The sequence below is a fragment of the Lontra canadensis genome, unplaced genomic scaffold (assembly GCF_010015895.1).
Source record: "Lontra canadensis isolate GAN:19392208 unplaced genomic scaffold, GSC_riverotter_1.0 scaffold100, whole genome shotgun sequence".
In the NCBI taxonomy this organism is placed as follows: Eukaryota; Metazoa; Chordata; class Mammalia; order Carnivora; family Mustelidae; genus Lontra; species Lontra canadensis.
In genome coordinates this window covers 1,631,209-1,649,076 of record NW_022631094.1, presented here as the reverse complement: position 1 = coordinate 1,649,076, position 17,868 = coordinate 1,631,209, and positions in this window count along the sequence as shown.

Genomic DNA, 17,868 nt, shown 5'->3' with positions numbered 1-17,868 from the left:
CAACCCTAACCACTTCTGGCAGGCTCAAGGAAGGCTTTCCTGAAGATGGGCATTGGAGCTGAACTCTCAAGGCTTTAAAGGGATTTAGTGCACAAAGAAATTGGGGATGGAACAGTGATGACAGGGGAAGTCTAGAAGATTATTTCAGGCTAATAGAACAGCACGATCAAAGCCCTTATAGCACATGCATACTTGCTACTTTGAGGACAATGAAAAGGGTCAAGTCTAAATTGGGGACAATTTGAGGTACAAAATACATAATGATGGCAATAGATTATAACTTACAGAAAAAATAAATATCCATCAGTCCACAGTGATAATCAGCAATTGAATAAATAAACAGGGGACAAAAGCTCTTCCTTACAGTAGACTCCCAACTTACAAATGTTAAAGGGAGGATGAAAATAGAAAATCACCATTTGAAAAACATCACAGTAATAATGATTGCATGCAAGAATCATAGGCTGATGAAAAAATTGGTGAGTAAAATTATAATGAGAAACAGAATATTTACATAGATTCAAAATTTCTCTTCTCCCCACTCTCCTTCCCCTTAATGAAGAGTAACTTTACAATGGAGAAACTTAGCTGATACTGTGTTAACAAGGGCTCGAAATTAACATCACCAATAATGAGACATTAACATCGCATGCCTGCAGATAAAATAGACTGAGAAGACTACATCACCTCTATGACATTCTTGCCAAATTAAGTATCACCTGAATCTAACATGAGAAAACATCAGACAAACCAAAACTGAGAATTATGATACTAGATAACTGTCCTATGTTAAGACTTGTCAAGGTCATAAACAACAAATAAGAACAGGGATCCTCTCCAGATCAGACACAAAGGAGACACGACACTCCCATGCAGTGAGGAGTCATTGACTAGGTCCTGAACCAACTGTGGAAATCCAAGTAAAGTCTGTAGATTAGTTCTAGTATTGCATATGAAAGTTAATTTCCTGTTTTTGATAATTATACTCTGGTTACGTAAGATGTTCACGTTTAGGGAAGCTGGGTGAAAGGTACATGGAAAATCTTTGTAAGCACCTTTTTTTTTTTTTGGTATGTCTGAAATTATTTAAAAATAAAAAGTTTAAAAAAAAAAAAAAAAAGAAGAAGAAGGAGCTAAAGGAAAAAGTTTAGGGCCGCCAGAGCATAGAAAGTGAGAAATGACTGGTGAGGTGAGCAGCTTGAGACTACACAGGAATTTATGTTCTAGGTGACATTAGAGATTGAGTCTTTATCCCAAGAGTAAAGGAACACGTTGAAGGGTTATAGACAGGGCAGAGACCACATCGGCTGCGGTGGGATAAATGGGTGAGAGGCAGCCTAGAATAAATATATGGCGAGATCAGTAAGAGGGATATTGCAAGTGGGCAAGAGAGAGGCTGCTGCCAGCTTGGTCTACGGTGGTGACAGCAAGAATGGATGAATATGAGGAGAGTCTAGAGGTATTTAGGAAGTAAAGTCATGAAGAGATGTGGGTGTGGAGATCGACCACGACTTGGGGGTTAAGAATGACTGTACATTTCTGGCTTGCCCAAGCAGAGAAATAGAGAAGCTATTCACCAAGAGAGGGCAAACACTGAAAAGGGTAGAAATGTTGTGAGCTCAGCCTTGGGTACTTTGAGTCTGAGTTCCCTTTGATGGACCTAAATGTTGATGTCAGAAAAGGCATTTGCATTTTAGGGGAATGAAGCTCGGAGGCAAAGTCTGAGGTGGAGAGAAATGATGATCATTGAAGCAGCTTTTCTCCAGAATAGTGGGGGAGAGACGGGCGAACAAAAGAGTTGTGATTTAGCCTAGAAAGTACAAAACTTGAGTTATGAATAAAGTCCTGTATGAGCAGAAAGGAGGGGCCGCTACTAATGTGGGGAACCAAGAATGGGTTTCATAGAGCAAGTGCTGTCAAGATGAGCTTAGAAGGATGGGCAGGAGTTTGTTAGGTTAGGGCAGAGGAATTTTTGGACAATCTGCATGAATATTCTTTTCTTTTTAAGATTTTACTTATTTATTTGACAGACAGAGATCACAAGTAGGCAGAGAGGCAGGCAGGGAGAGAGAGAGGAGGAAGCAGGCTCCCTGCTGAGCAGAGAGCCTGACGTGGGGCTCAATCCCAGGACCCTGGGATCATGACCCAAGCCGAAGGCAGAGACTTTAACCCACTGAGCCACCCAGGTGCCCCAGGACAATCTACATGAATATTCTTATATTTCTTTAACTGATAAGCAGGTCAGTCCTACAAGTCCTGCTAACAGGCAGTGGCTGTTGGTCAACTACGTTGGCTCTACAAGCAGAAAGAAGGCAGTGCATTTTCAGTTCTCCAAATGGTCTTTCTTTGCCCTTTTTCCTTATTGGGTGTATTTTGAACTTTATCTGCAATGCATGAACATTCCAGAGTTTTTCTTCTTTCTCTCCTGCAATGCTCCTCCCATCAAAAGTACTCCAAAACTATACGGCACTATAGACTGTTTCCAAGGTGATTACTTGTTGGTTCAGATGTTGACAGATTGATAATGACTTATTTGGGTTATGACCTCTGGGTCATTTCCATTGTAATGAGGGATTGAAGCAGTCCCACCAGAACCAGTTGCAAACTGTGGGACTTGTGCTTTGTAGCAGGAATTACAGGTTCAGAAGGACCTTTCTTCAGGGCCCCACACTAAGTACCCATATTGCAAATGACCCCATGCCATTTAGAGCTATTTTCCACCCCCACACACTGAGGCATACACTGTCTTCCCATCAATAACTTGGCTCGAGATCAGAGTGGTTATCAAAGTGGGAATAGAAGGGAGGATACATGCCTGAGGCTTAAGTATCCAAAGCTTCCAGTGATTCTGAAAAATTGCCAAAAGTATTGAGAAGCTTAGAGGAAGAACTTTTTTCTTCCTTCTTTCCCCAGGTTTGTAAGCCACTGCTCAAGAACCCTTAAGTCTTCTCTCTACAGAGTCAGAGTAACTGAATTTGGCTCTCCGGGATGACTGAATTACTATGCAGGATCCCCCTGTGATCTTGGCTATCGTCCGTTTGAGGACCACCTCTTAGGGGAAACCATGGCTTAGACAGCATTATCAACTATTCACATTCTTCATGAATTTCTTGAGATAGTTTCAAGATAAGATGTACCCTTTGCCCAGTACTTTTGTCCATGACTACAAAATGGGACAATTTTAGCAGAAAGTCATATTAGAACATTTATTAAACTAGCCATGAGCCACTGGTATTTGAAACTGTCATCAACAGTACCCTTTACAGTGGCATCAAAAACCATAAGACACTTAGGGACAAATTTAGTGAAATATATGTAACATCAGAACAGTGAAAACTACATGCTGTGGCTAAATAAAGGAGACCTAAATAAATGGAGAGAAATATTATGTCCCCGAATTGGAAGATATTGTTTTCATATTAGTTCTTCCCAAATTGACCTATGAAATTAATGAAATCCCAATAAAAATGCAATCCCAATAAATAAAAATAAAAATCCCCAAAAATATATATTTTAAAAATATATATATTGACTCGCTGATTTTAACCTTTAGATAGAAATGTAAGAGATCTGTAATACCTAAAACAATTTTGAAATAGAAGAGTAAAGTTGGAGGACTTACACTACCTAATTTCAAGACTTATCTTAAATATTGGAATCAGGACAAGTTGGTATTGGTATATGAATAGACATCGAGATTGAAGAACCAGATGAGAATCCAGAAATAGATCCACACATACACAATTGATTTTTAACAAAAATGTCGATGTAATTTCGTATGGGTTCCAGTCATACATATGTATTTGCAGTACATCCAACAATGTACTTATGCCAGAACACTTAAGAACTCTTCAAATGTATTAATGGAAAACAATCCAATAAAGAAATTATTAAAAATGATAAAGAAATTTAAAGAGACATTTCGTACAAGAATGGCCAATTAGCACATGAAAAGATGCTCGTTATCATTAATTAGTAGGGAAATGCAAATTAAAGGTACAAGAGAAAACTGCTACACATCCATTAGAATATATAAAATTAAAGACATACCAATTTGGAAGCCAGTGTTGGCAAGGATGTGGAGCAATGGAACTCATACATTGCGGTGAAAGCAGAATTGTGCAACCACTATGGAAAAGAGTTTGGCAGTTTCTTATAAAAACACACTTTAAAGGATAACACCCAGAAATCCTATTCCTAATATTTACCCAAGAGAAATGAAAACATATGTCCACGGAAAGACGTGTAGACAAATGCTCATAGGAGCTTAATTCATAACAGTTAAAAAGTGGAAACGACCCTAATTTCATCCACAGGTGAGTAGATAAACACATGAAGGATAGTCACACAGTGGAATGCTGGTAAGCCATAAACCAGGATGAACTTTTTCTGTATGCAGTGACATGGTTGGATCTCAAAAACATTATGCTGACACACCAAGGAGTACATACTGGATGGTTCCATTTATAAGAAATTCCAGAAAAGACAAATCTACTCTACAGTGACAGAAAGCAGATCAGTGGTTGCTTGGAGCTGGGGATTGAAGAGCTGACTGGGAAGTTTCCCCAGGGCATTTTCCAAGATGAGGCAAATGTTCTGCGTCTTGATGGTAGCGCTAGTTACTTAGGTGTATAAACTTGTCAGAACTCATCAAAATGTACATTTAAGTAGGTACACTGATGGAATTAAAATTGTGCCTCAGTAAAGTTGCTGTAACAGAAAAAAAAAAAACATTTAGTGAGTAGAAGATACTACTCTACACCAATATCGAGCTGTGAGAAGACTGCATAGAGACAGAGAGAATTCCTGGGAAACCCCAGCCTGTAAAAGGTCCTCATCTTGATGATGACCCCAGGGGCTTTTGGGAGCTGCCTCCGGGCTTGCTATAGGCAAACACCTGTCCTGGTGTTCAGCATCTTGGCCACCATGAGACACCATTGTTTGCGCCGAGTCATGGGACTGAGCTCGGTTGAAGGATCTTGCCTCTTCTTCCTAGCTCTGGTCTGCTGCCTGATTTTGTAGGCTGCTGTCTCTTGTTTCCTATCTTCCCAGAGCTCCCAGCAAGTGGAGAAATTCATGCTTGCCCCACCAACTCTCACCTGAAGCTAAGGTTTTTTCGAATTTCGCAGAGAGGGGCAATATAACTACTTTTGCCTTCACTGGCCCTTTTTTCTCTTCCCCTCACCACTTCCCCAAATCTCATCCTACTTCTATTGGGTTCCTCTGAAACCTCTCTGTCTTTGCAGGTCTTAGCTCCTATCCCTTGACTCCACGTCTCAATGTCACTGGGATGTAGCACAGAAGAATGAGGACTTTCCCTTTGATTTCAGAGTGACCCAGGGACTCAGAAAAGGATGGGATAGCCCCACATGAGACAGCAGCCACCAGGGCAATGCCTGTCATGTTGAGACTTCACCGTAAAACCTTCCTTTGAGGCATAACAGTCAGCCATTTCCCCCCAAATAATCTATTTAAATGTGATTGCACTTTTGGTTAGTTCTTACTTCTACAAGCTAGAGGACAAACTCCTTAGCATTGTGGACCAGGCCATCATAGCCTGGTCTTTGTATCTGAGGTCCCTGCCCTCACTTGTCCTCATCTGCCTGGTAACACTTCAAGCCTCAGCTGAAGCGTGCCCTGGTGCGTGAAGTCTAGCCTGCACTCAGGTGAGCCTGAGTTAGCTCCCTCCTTGCTCAGTTCTTTCCCTGTCTCTGTTACAGGACTTACCACAATCCTGCAGTGACTCGACTCTCTGACCCTCTCTCCCAGAAATGTCCAGCTTATCGAGGGCAGAGATAACAGCATGCTTATTTTTCATGCCTTCTGAACCAAGCACTGCTCCTAACCCACAGTAAGCACTCAAGTCATGAGTACCTCAGTGCTTGGTGCTGTAAGGGACACAGATACTGCCGAAGCTCGGCTTCTATCTTATGAAGCTTTGCTGGCCAGCAGGACAGCTGAACACTCACATAACTGCAATGCAAGGGAAAGTGCAAGATAATAGCTTAAATGTTGAACAGGATTGGGTGGCAAGGGAGAAGGTCCAACCTCTCTGTCTTTGCAGGTCTTAGCTCCTATCTGGTACAGATGTTTGAATTTATCTACTACTTGCTAATTTTTAGTGAGTACTTTCCCCGGGCTAAAGACCAGTTTGGTCCATGTTGCATTAGTTTCCTGGGGCTACTGCGACATAGAGACAAACCGGGTGGCTGGAAACAAGAGAAATGTATTCTCTCACCGTTCTGGATTTGGACTTCTAGCCTTTCTGGAGGCTAGAAGTCCAAATCAAGGTTTCAGCAGGGCTATCTGTGTTCCTTCTGAAGGCTTTGGGGAGGACTCCTCTCTTCCCGCTTCCAGCTTCCAGTGGTTTCTGGCAGTTTTTCATGTTCCTTGGCTTATAGCTGCTTTACTCCCATCTCTGCCTCTATCACATGCCCTCTCCCCTGTGCGTAGGTACAGGTCTCTGTGTGTCCCCTCCTTTTCTTACGAGGGCAGCAGTTGTTGGCTTTAGGGTCTGCCTTAATCTAGTAGGACCTCATCTTAATTGATTACATCAGCTAAGGCTCTATTTCCAAATAAGGTAACATTCTTTTATTTTGTAATTAAAAAGATTTATTTATTTGTTTTTTTGTTTATTTATATGAGAGAGAACACAAACACGAGCAGGGGGAGAAGTAAGGGGAGAGGCAGAGGGAGAAGCAGGCTCCCCACGAGCAGAGAGCCCAATGTAGGGCTTGATCCCAGGACCCTGGGATCATGACCTGAGCTGAAGGCAGATGCTTAACCTACTGAGCCACCCAGGTGCCCCCAAGTAAGGTAACACTCTGAGGTTCCAGGTGGAGGTGAATTTTAGAGGGATGCTATTTAACCCACTATACACGAATGATCTCATTTACTTTTCACCACAACTATACGAAGTAAGTGTTGTTACAATATCCATTTTATACATGAAGAAATTAAAGTATAGAGGACTTAAATGGTGGCCCAAGGTAACATACCAGAAATGCCAGGAATTCTGATGTTAAAGCATTTTGTCGGAGTATCCACTGTGATCCACCTCTCTTAAAACTTAAAAAACAAAACACAAACTTTTAAAATTGTGAAATATATCATTTATTTACCATAGTGTATGGAAAATAAATGCACAGATTAAAGAATATTAACAAAATGAATACCTATCTATCACTCAGGGTTTTTTTTTAAAGATTTTATTTATTTATTTGACAGACAGAGATCACAAGTAGGCAGAGAGGCAGGCAGAGAAAGGGGGGGAGTAGACTCCCTGCTGAGCAGAGAGCCTGATGTGGGGCTCAATTCCAGGACCCTGAGATCATGACCTGAGCTGAAGGCAGAGACTTAACCCACTGAGCCACCCAGGCACCCTCTATCACTCAGTTTAAGAAGCAGAACACTACTGATCCCTTAGACACACAATCCCTTCACCCACAGATATGAGTCTGTGATCACTCTCTAATATACTTTCTGTATAGCAACTTCTGTCTCTGAATCCGTTTCCCAGGGAACCCAGCCTCTGAGGATTGGCAGCAAAAATGATCCAAGAAAGCACACCTTAAAGTGGGATTTTTAGACATTGATATCCCACGCCTGGGACTATATGACAAGGAAGACACCAGTGCTATTGGTACGTGGGTCACCTAGCATGCTGTCGTGGTGGTACTGGGCCTGCTGGGGGCTGGGAACATTCAGGATATGTGTTAGAGTCTCTAGGATTGTGAATTAGTTAAATGGATGGGGTGAAGAAAAGACAATATATTAAATACTTAATGCTGGGCTAGCATGTAGTATCCACACCCCAAATCTCAGTGACTTAATACAGCAAGAGTTCATTTCTAGCTCACATTATGTCTCAACATTGGTTGGTAAGTCGAAGGGGGAGGATCACCCTGTTGCATACACTCAAGCAGGGACAAAAGTAGACAGAGCCTCCTTCATCTTGTGACTTTACCATTCACAACACAATGTCGGTGTGACCTCTGCAAAAGCACAGGAGAAGCAGAAATATGAAGTACAGTCCCCCCCCCACCATAATTCCATGGCCCACACTTGACTGCAAGAGAAGCTAGAAAAAATAATCTTTCTGTGTGCCCAGGAATTGAAAAATGAAATGGGAAGGACGCCTTAGTGGCTCAGTCGGTTGAGTGTCCAACTCTTGGTTTCGGCTCAGTTCATGGTCTCAGGATCATAGGGTCAAGCCCCGTGGTAAGCCCTATGATGGGCTCCATGCGTAGAGGGGAGTCTGCTTGAGATTCCCTTCCTCTCACTCTGCCCCTCTCCTGTTCTCACGCATGTGTATGTGCGTACTCTTTCTCTCTTTCAAATAACTAATCTTTTTTTTTTTTTAAGTTTAAAAAATTGAAGTAGGATACACTGAAACAGAATGTTTTCTCTACTACAGAAAGGAATCTGGATTTTTGGCTTGAGCAGTTAAGTGGATGGTGGTGCTGTTTACTAAGTTAAGGAAGACGGGTCTTGGGGATGGTAGTGGTAGGGTGTTAGTGGGTGGTTGGGTGGTGAAGCAGGGTGGTTGGGTGGTGAATTGGTGGGGTGATGGAGCGGGGTGGTGATCATAATGGATGGCAGAACTTTCTGCAATAAATCGAAAAACCAGAAGGACAGAAAGATGTTTGAGAATGGTAGGAAAACAAGCGCTCTTGGATAACACAGCTTATGTCCCTTTTCCTTTCTTGCAACTGTTTTCCTTCAGCCTTAAATGGTGTATGTGGTCTGTATGTTCTACAGAAATGAGGAATGTGGAAATTTCGAGCATGACCCAGGAATTTGCAGGGTCCCTATGTCTAAAAAAATGGAAGCCAATTAAAAAAATTATAAATGTAGTATATGCCCATTTAAAAACTTCAACAATAGGGAAGGATATGAAAGATGGAATAAAAAAAAAACTTCCCTCACACACCCCCTCTACCTAAAGGTAACCATGCTAACAATTTCCTATATGTCTCCTATTGGAAGATTTTGTCTCCTGTTGGAAGATTTGTAGCAGTGAACACACAATGTTTTAACTGCAGATTGTGAACAGCTGGCTGTGTAAAACTGCTTAATAAAAAAAACTAGACTTGTTTTCCAAAAGGGGGGAAAAAAACAATTTCCTATGTGTCCTTCCAGAATTTTCCATGCATGCACAAACACTGAAAATACATATTTTAACATTTGCATACACTATTATGAAACATGCTTTTTAAGTGATTTTTTAAATATATTTAGTAATATAGCTCAACCATTTTATTTCAATACATACAGGCTTGCTTTATTCTTTTTAATAGCTACATTAGTATTATTTTTAAAGATATACTTTCTATGTCAGTCATCTATTGATGGACATTTAAGTTATATCCAGATTTTTTTTAATTATAATGTTGCAGTGAACATTTTTTATTTGTTTCCTTTTTATATACTTGTGCAACTGTAGCTGTAGGATAAATTCCTAGAAGTGAGGTTGCCAAGTCAAGGGGCATGTACATAATAGTTTTGCAGATATTACCATGTCCTCCATAGAGGTCCTTATATTTGGCTAACAATGTGTGAAAGGGATTCTTTCCCTACATCCTCACCTCTCCTGGGTTTTATTAAACTTTTAAGTGTTGGCCAATCTGATACTTTTTAAAAAAAAAAGTATCTTTTGTGTTTCAGCTAGCATTTCTTCCATAAGTGTATCCATTTCAATCTTTTAGCAAAAAGAATGCAAAGGATGTCACGCAGAGATTATGGCAACTGCAAAAGGAGTGATTTGTTTGTTTTCAGCAGTGTTTTGTGTCCTTTGGCCTAATTATTTCCAGCGTCCAGAGACTTTCACTCAATAGGTCCCTTTTGAAAAGATCCACAAAGGCAGGGTAAGAGATGGGTTGTTTATAAACGAATGTGTTGGCAAAGAAATGCTGATGCCAGTGTCCAGACACACTTCCGACCCTGCTGCCCTCTCACCCGGTCTGCGGGGTGCTGACTGCACGGATGTCGTGGACGGCTGGAACACTCTGCCTCCAGTACTGTCCTGACCTTGGCACCTGAGCAAAGCCAGTTTCATCAGATGCATGCACTCTTAAAGCGGCCCTTTGTTTTCACTTTCTGGGGGCCTGGAAGGGGTACCAGCTTGTTTGGAGTTTCATAAATAAGGCATGGACTCACATTGAGCTCATTTTCTGCATCTCACTGCACCTGCCCCCAGAGTGAGCCTAGAGGGTGCCATCGCAGACATAGAAGGAGCAGATCTAGGGGAAGGGATGAGTGGGGAGGAACATGAATCTGTCAGTCTGTGAACAGATTTCCAACTGCTTGACCCTCTCTTGGTCATCTTTGGAGGCCACATTTACTTCCAAAGGGCTTGCTCCCCCATGTGCCTCCAGCTATATTGGGACAGTTTAGAAGTCCATCAGGTCAGCGCCCCAAACAACAGACATGTTTGAGGTGGTTTGTAGGTCCTGGATACAAAGTGGCTCAGCAATAGTCTTTTCCTTCCCAGATGCTTTTCTTGGGCCACACTGAAAAATCATAGCATAGTAGTTAATGGTCAGGTTCATGAATCTCATATGCTGGGGTCTGAATCTCAGCTCATCCGATGAATTGCTATGTGGCTTAGAGAAACTTCTTAACCTCTCTGTGCCTCAAATTTACAAATGATTATCACACATAGCTCAGAGGCTACATGGCTTCAAATGGTATAATCACAAACAAGATGAATATTTCTCCCCACCCCTTTGTCTTTCTTGACCTACTTTATCTGGTTTATTGCGTCATCACTTTTTCATGTAGAATATTCCATCTTTTAGCAGCAGGACCAAGGAGGAAAGGTGCTGAGACTCAGTTGAGTAGTATCATGGAGTTCTAATACTGACTGAATATGGCGGCAATTTCTCCCATACTGCCCACCAAATGTGGTTCTGGACTCGGGACAGTGACACTCATGAAGCAACTCGGAGGAAATGGTGTCCAGATGTGGGATCTAAGGCAGGGGGAATGCCCTGCTCCCTGGGTAGGATCAAGTTGAGTTTAAGAGTTAGATTTTCCCCTGGGATCCAATATTCCCCTTGGCTTCCAAGCTCGTTATTAATTGTGTTCATGTAATGAGGGAGAGCAAGCAGAAATCAACAATGCTTTTCAGTGATTTGTGCCATGTTCCCCAGTCCCAAGATCTTTTCTTTCTAATGGGGTGCCTTCCATTGGGGGCAGAGTTAATCCACTCCCAGAGGCAGTGAAGAACAGAGATAACTACCCTGTGTGGGTAGTTATCTAGTTATCTGGTTAAATAACAAATGGTAAATTCAAAGGAGTTATGTAATCTGGGAATGTGACTGAAGGAAACTTCCCAGAAGCACAGGTTCAATAGCACTGAAGCTTACCTTATGCCTCAGACCCAACTTACAATCTATAGAAAATATAGAGGACAAAGAAGGTGAAGTACACCAAGGTACTCACAGTGGGATATTTCCTAATGATGAAACAGTCTGCAGGTAAACTGGCCTGGATTCTTCAAAAAGTCAACATTCTAGGAAGAGAGGGGAGACTGTCCTAGATGGAAAGGGGTTAAAGAGATATAAACCCAAAAGCAAGGTGACAACCTCAATTAGATCCTTGTTCAAAAAAGTGAAGGAGACCAGCCATAAAAGACATTTGGGACAATGGGAGACATTGAGGCGGGGGCTGATTGTTAAGTGATACTATGGAATTCCTGTTGATTTTTCTGGGCACAATAAAGCCATTGCAGTTACCAGGAGCATGTTCTTATTTCCAGGCAATATCTGCCAAAGTAATTAGGAGTAAAGCATCATGATATACACAGGCAATTTTCCAATGATGAAAGAGAATATGAGTGAGAGAGAGAGAGTACTGTAACAAATGTGTTAACTGTTGAATCTAGGTGGAAAGTTGTTCTAGGTTGAGTCTATGAAGAGGCTACCTGGATGTTAATTGTACTACTTTTTCTACAACCTTTCTGTAAGTTTGAAAAATTATAAAATAAAAAGTTGGGGAGAGGGGTCCCTGGGTGGCTCAGTGGGTTAAAGCCTCTGCCTTTGGCTCAGGTCATGATCCCAGGGTCCTGAGATCAAGCCCCGCATTGGGCTCTCTTCTCAGCAGGGAGCCTGCTTCCTCCTCTCTCTCTGCCTGTCTCTCTGCCTACTTGTGATCTCTGTCAGGTAAAAAAATAAAATCTTTAAAAAAAATAAAAAAATAAAAAGTTGGGGAGGGAAGGAGAGCTTATGGATGCAGACACAGGTTTGGTGGCTTTCGTGAGATAGCATACCATAAGCTTGGGCAAGCTTCTATCCTCATGAAGGGAGGAGGCCTCTCATGCCCATTCTTGAGTTGAGAATGGTCTTGTTGTGTGCAGCCCACCCCTGAGGCTGGACCAAGAGGACTGAAACTCTGAAGGTCCCCATCTGGGCCTTTCTCTTCCTTCTGTCCTCACCTGGCATAGAATATTAGACTCAATTCTCTCCTCTTTTCTACATCACCCTGTAGAAAATAGGATCATGGGAGAATTAACTGTCAAATTTTATTTGTTTTCAGTATGGAACCTCTTTTCTTTGCTCAGCTATCCTAAATTCTAAACTTTATGCTCATTTTCAGAATGCAAGTTCATCTCAAAGATTTAAGAAGTAGATCAAATGTTGTATTGTTCCTGTATCTACTATTTAGACTTCATGAGCCAGAATAATTCAATCCAAGGAAAGAACTCCAATAGAAGGTCTTTCAGGCACAGATACAGACTCTAGAGAGAGCTTTGGGGTAAGATGGCCTTACAGCAGAACAGTTCAAATCATTGGACCTTGAAGGCAAACAGAGTCCTTGATGAGAGACAACAAGCCATTCTGAGTGGCAGAAATTCACACGGCGCCTCTCACCCAAAGATGAATCTTTAACCAGCTGTGGGAAGCTTGCTTATCACAAAGCTAACAAACCTTAACAGGGATGGGCAGACAAACAGGTTGATAGCAGTGGAAACTAGTACCCAAGGCACCGTTCGAAGAAGAAAGCCAGAACTGTGATGCCTGGACATTAACACCTAATAGAATATTCATTTAAAAAAAGGAAAGACAGCAGAGGTTTGGCAATGTTGAATCCTTTATTAAAGAAATTAATAAAACCTATAATCTGCTCTTTACCATTGTTTCAAGAAATGAGGTATGCTTTTATTCCAAACAAGTAATAAGGGCACAACTGGAGAATAAAGGTAAAGGGCAAGAGGACAGAGGACCTAGATCAGCAGGATGACGGGATGGGTGAGGGGATCAAGGTGTTAACAGCCTCAATTAGAATGCCATCAAAAAAGCAGAGTAAAAACTCGTCTATAGGCTTAAAGCAGGAGATGATTATTTTCAAATATGCTTCTGACATCTTACGTTGCTAAGACGTAGTAATGAAACATTAAAGATTTTCTCTGCATTTGCAAAAAAATATGCCGCATATTGCATGATGCCAGTAACAACCCCATGTGTGTATGAAAGTCAGTTTATATATTTTTAAGTGCCATTTAATTCTTTTAAATCTCACAGCAAGAATGGGGGTCCTGACGATAAATTTGATCATTCCATTTCTCACCTTACATGAGAATCAGAAGCTCCCATGAGGATTCCTGTTGAATCCACAAACATCCAAACATTTGTCAATAGTCAACTGGTCAATGGGTCTGAAACTGAACTTTTTGGACAATACTTGGCCAAATGAATCCAGACTTCTAAAAATCAGCATCACTGTAAACCTTCTAGACATGTTTAGAGCACCTTCCAACCATGCTTCAACCCCAATAAACATAGACTAAAAAAAAATATATATATAGTGCAGAAACAGGTAGTGGGCATGATATAAATTAACTCTGGACACAAAACATACTGAAAACAGACATGAAAAAAATCCATGCAAAGGGGATGGATTGTGACCACAGCCTTTGGATCTTCTAGAAAGCAGAGCCCGAGGTAGGATTACTAAGGTGTTGACACACATGTGAGAGGTGTAAACCCAAAGCTTTGGGAGGTGAGATAGAAGGGAAGCAACACAACTAAGAATTCAGGATCATATGGGGGACGTTGCACAGCAAATCAGAGAAAGAAGGCAGCATAGGAACCCTCTCACCAACATTCTGGAATTTTCTGGAAGGCTCTGCAAAGAAACCACACCCCCGCTCAGGCCATGGAAGAGAGGCAAGGAAGGAGACTGTCCATCCTTCTCCCTCTTTTCCCCTTTTGGATATCATCTCATCCACCAGGAACTTATACTCTACACTTTCCCATGTGTCAGTGGTTACTGTAGAAGCCAGATTCCAGGCCCTGTGATGTGATGTTTTGTACAGGTCTGAAGGAAAAGGACTTGATTCTAACAGAGAGGGGGAGAGAGAGATTGAGAGAGAGAGAGAGAGAAGGAGGATGGGGAGGGGAAAGGGAAGAGCAGGAAAGAGAGGGAGAGAGAGAGAGAGAGATAGGTGAGCCAATCTCAAGAAGTCTGTATCCTGTGCAATCTTTATATTTCCCTCTATGAAGCCACTTAATTACACACAGATTTTTTTCGTTGTTGTTCTATTGATTGGTTGGTACAGTACCAGTGAAGACATCAAGTAGCATAATGGGAGTTTTCAGTGCTCAGAGATATTTAATGAAGGAATCAGTCAGGAAGAAAATATGGAAATGTCTAAACACACACAGTTAAATTTTAGTAAGAGCTAGGAGTGACTATTTAAGTTGAGAATTCTGCCAAAATTGAGGAGATTGAAAATCACTTAGATCTACAGGTTTAGAAGAACTAGAAGTTTTTAGATTTCAGCTTGAATATTAATTGCCGGAGATACTATGTTGTCAAAGTTTAGGTTCCTCCAGAAACGGACTCAAAGTACAGGGATTTGAGGACAGGTAGTTTGTTTATGAGGTGAAGGAGAGACCAATGGAATCGAGGAAAGTGAGAGAAGAGGGAAAGCATGTGTTTTCAGGCAGGTCATGACCATTAGTCCCTGGACATCATGCTACTGGGGACACTGGGAGCCAGTGCAAGACACATTCCTCAGAGTAAGAGCATCGCAGGGGTGAGGGAGCTGAGGTATTTATATACCAACTCCTATCAGTGGCTGGTCAAGGTCTCTTCCCAGGGTTGTTAAGTCTCCAGACATTATAGCCTGTTTTGTGGGAGGAGAGCAGAAATCCCTGCAGATGCTGACAGCTTAAAGTCAAGCTTTTGCAATACAAGGAGGTATGGGCAGGGCACCCACAAAGGAGCTATGGCTGATCTGTACTACCTTGTCCCTCTCAGGGTGAGATGACTCAGCACATGCCTTCAGCTATTACAATAGTTTAACATTTTTTAAAATGCTTAATATTGTTAACAAAGCGTCTCTTTCTTTGTGAAGGGGATGGTTTATTTTTAAACTACTTTTAGATGCATTGTCATGCATCCTATCAAGTAGAATGCTTTCTTCTTTACAAAATTGAACTTCAAAAAAGAAAAATAGATTACTACGTAGGTAGCTAAAATGAGAAAGCTTTGGTTTTGGAAAATTTGTGACATTTTTTTCTGTACCAGAATATTCCTACCCAAAAAATACTTTAAGAAGTTAACTAGTCTTGCCAGTTATCTAAATTGTGGAGGTGGGAGATTATTCAATCAGGCTAACTAAATTTAACTAGGGAGGAAAGCAGACTTAGCAGACACATCGAAAATAGACACACTAGCAGAGGACTCTCAACCTCAGTGTCAGCAGACTTTACCCCCAAGTTCAAGGCATCCTGGTCAAGGGCAGGTGGAAAACTCCTGACCATGCTACATTAGCATAGGATGATCAAGCGGGTATTAACACAGTATTAATGCACCTAAGTGATGTTCATCTATTTTGTCACAAACACAAAAAACACTCACATGTTTCTCAGATAAAACATTGGGAGAATCTAAGGACCTAGGTGGTGTCTTCAATGTGAAAGCCAGTCCTAAGCAGACTTCTGAGCATGATCATCGATTTTGTTCTCATAGCTTGATGCATAAACTGCTCTCCGATGGTTCTCAAACCAGGGGTGGGTGAAAGCTCGTCAACCTGACAGCCTCCAATGAGCATCTGCAACTTGCTCGTCTCTGTTCTCCGTGTTTCCCACTGTGATCTCACACTTAGAGTCCATAATCCCTAAGCAAGGGCTTTTCCTGGCTGGTGGTTATTTATTGTCTGGTTTCCCAAGACACTTGCCTGTGATCATTTCAAATTATTTTCTCTCCTGGCCTCATTTCTCGTTTTACTTCTCATTCTTCCTTGTTCTCTGCTGGTTTGGGTCTCCATCTTATCATCCTCGACTATTTCATAGGCACTTCCTCTATGGTTCTTCGGAGTCTTGTGCATTGTTTAACCAAGTTTATGTTGAAAAAGGAAAAAAAAAAAAACTTCTAAACCTTTAAGCAAACACATACTCCAAAAAATGTGTAAAAGTTGCCAATTACATAAATAAGGGCTCAGAAACAAGTGCAACTATTATAAACACTTTCATGAGCTGTAGTAAGTTGAAAATGGGTGTTGTAGAAATTCTAAAATTAAAGGACATGAAGTAAACAAATGCTTCAAAATATAAGTACTTCCTCTAAAGAACCAGTACACCCCTGTCATCGGTTTATAAATTAACCACCACAGTGATCTCCCCCAGACTCGTGTGTTCAATGGTGGGAATGATCACACTAACTCTTATCTAAGTCTCAGTATTTTTTTCCACCTATTAAATGGGAATAATAACAATATCTACTTCATAGATTAGTTGTGAGGATTAAAGAAGGTAAGGCATATAAAATACAGTCCTGTGCTCAGTCAATCATTATGTTTGGTTACCTATTATTACCTAAGATTTTTTTTTCTCGTGTTTGGAGTAAAAATGGAAGGGATAAAATTTTTTAAAAATCAGCTTGTGATCCCCGCAAACCCTGTTCTCTGACCACTTCTGAAAAGAGCTGATGTTGTAAGAGGCATCCCAGCCATGCTCGAGGAAGCAGAATGAATTCAGATACTTTCCAGAGCTACGCACTGAGGTCCCACCAGCCACTCTTATTAAACTACTGAGCTCTTTCTACCCTCCCTTTTCCCTCCATGGTCAAAAATGTAGTTGAAAAGAGAAAACAGCTCCTGCCTGCTGGGAGTGTCTGGATTGACACCAGGATCACCTCAGGTCATGTTTATGCTTCATTTTAAATTCGGTATTGCCCTTAAGAAGAAGCCACTTCTCCCCCACTGTTTAGACAGCACAGTGGGTTGAACAGTGTCTACAGAATTTATGTCCACCTGGAGCCTCAGATGGGGGCCTTATCTGGAGCAGTCCCTTTGTGGATATAATTAGTTAAGGATCCCAAGATATCCCAAGATGAAACTGATTCCTAAATCCAATGACTGGTGTCCTTATTAGAAGAGGAGAGGTGACAGAGGGACAAAGCGGGGAAAAGCTGTAGGAAGACGATGGCAGAGACCCGAGTGGTGTCATCTGCCACAAGGCAAGGAATGTCTGGGGCCACCAAAAACTGGAAGAGGGAAGGAAGTATCCTCCATCGAGCCTTCAGAGGGGGTATGGCTCTGAGGACACCTTGATTTTGGACATCCAGCCTCCAGAACTGTGAGACAATAAGTTTTTGTGGCTTTAAGCCACCAAAGTATGCAACTAATGCAAATAGAAAAAGACAACACGTCCCCTTTGTGAAAAGGGGAGAAATTATAAAACTGCTTTCCTCTGCCTCCCCTCCTACACCACACTCATCACAGTCCAATGTGTTACTTGCTCTTTGTGCTTGTTTTTTGGTCTCTCCTCCAACTAGAAGCCAAGCTCCGTGAGGACAGGGATTTTTTGTCCTGGTAACTTGCTGCTCCCTGGAGCTCTTGCTGGCATAGTAAATGCTCAG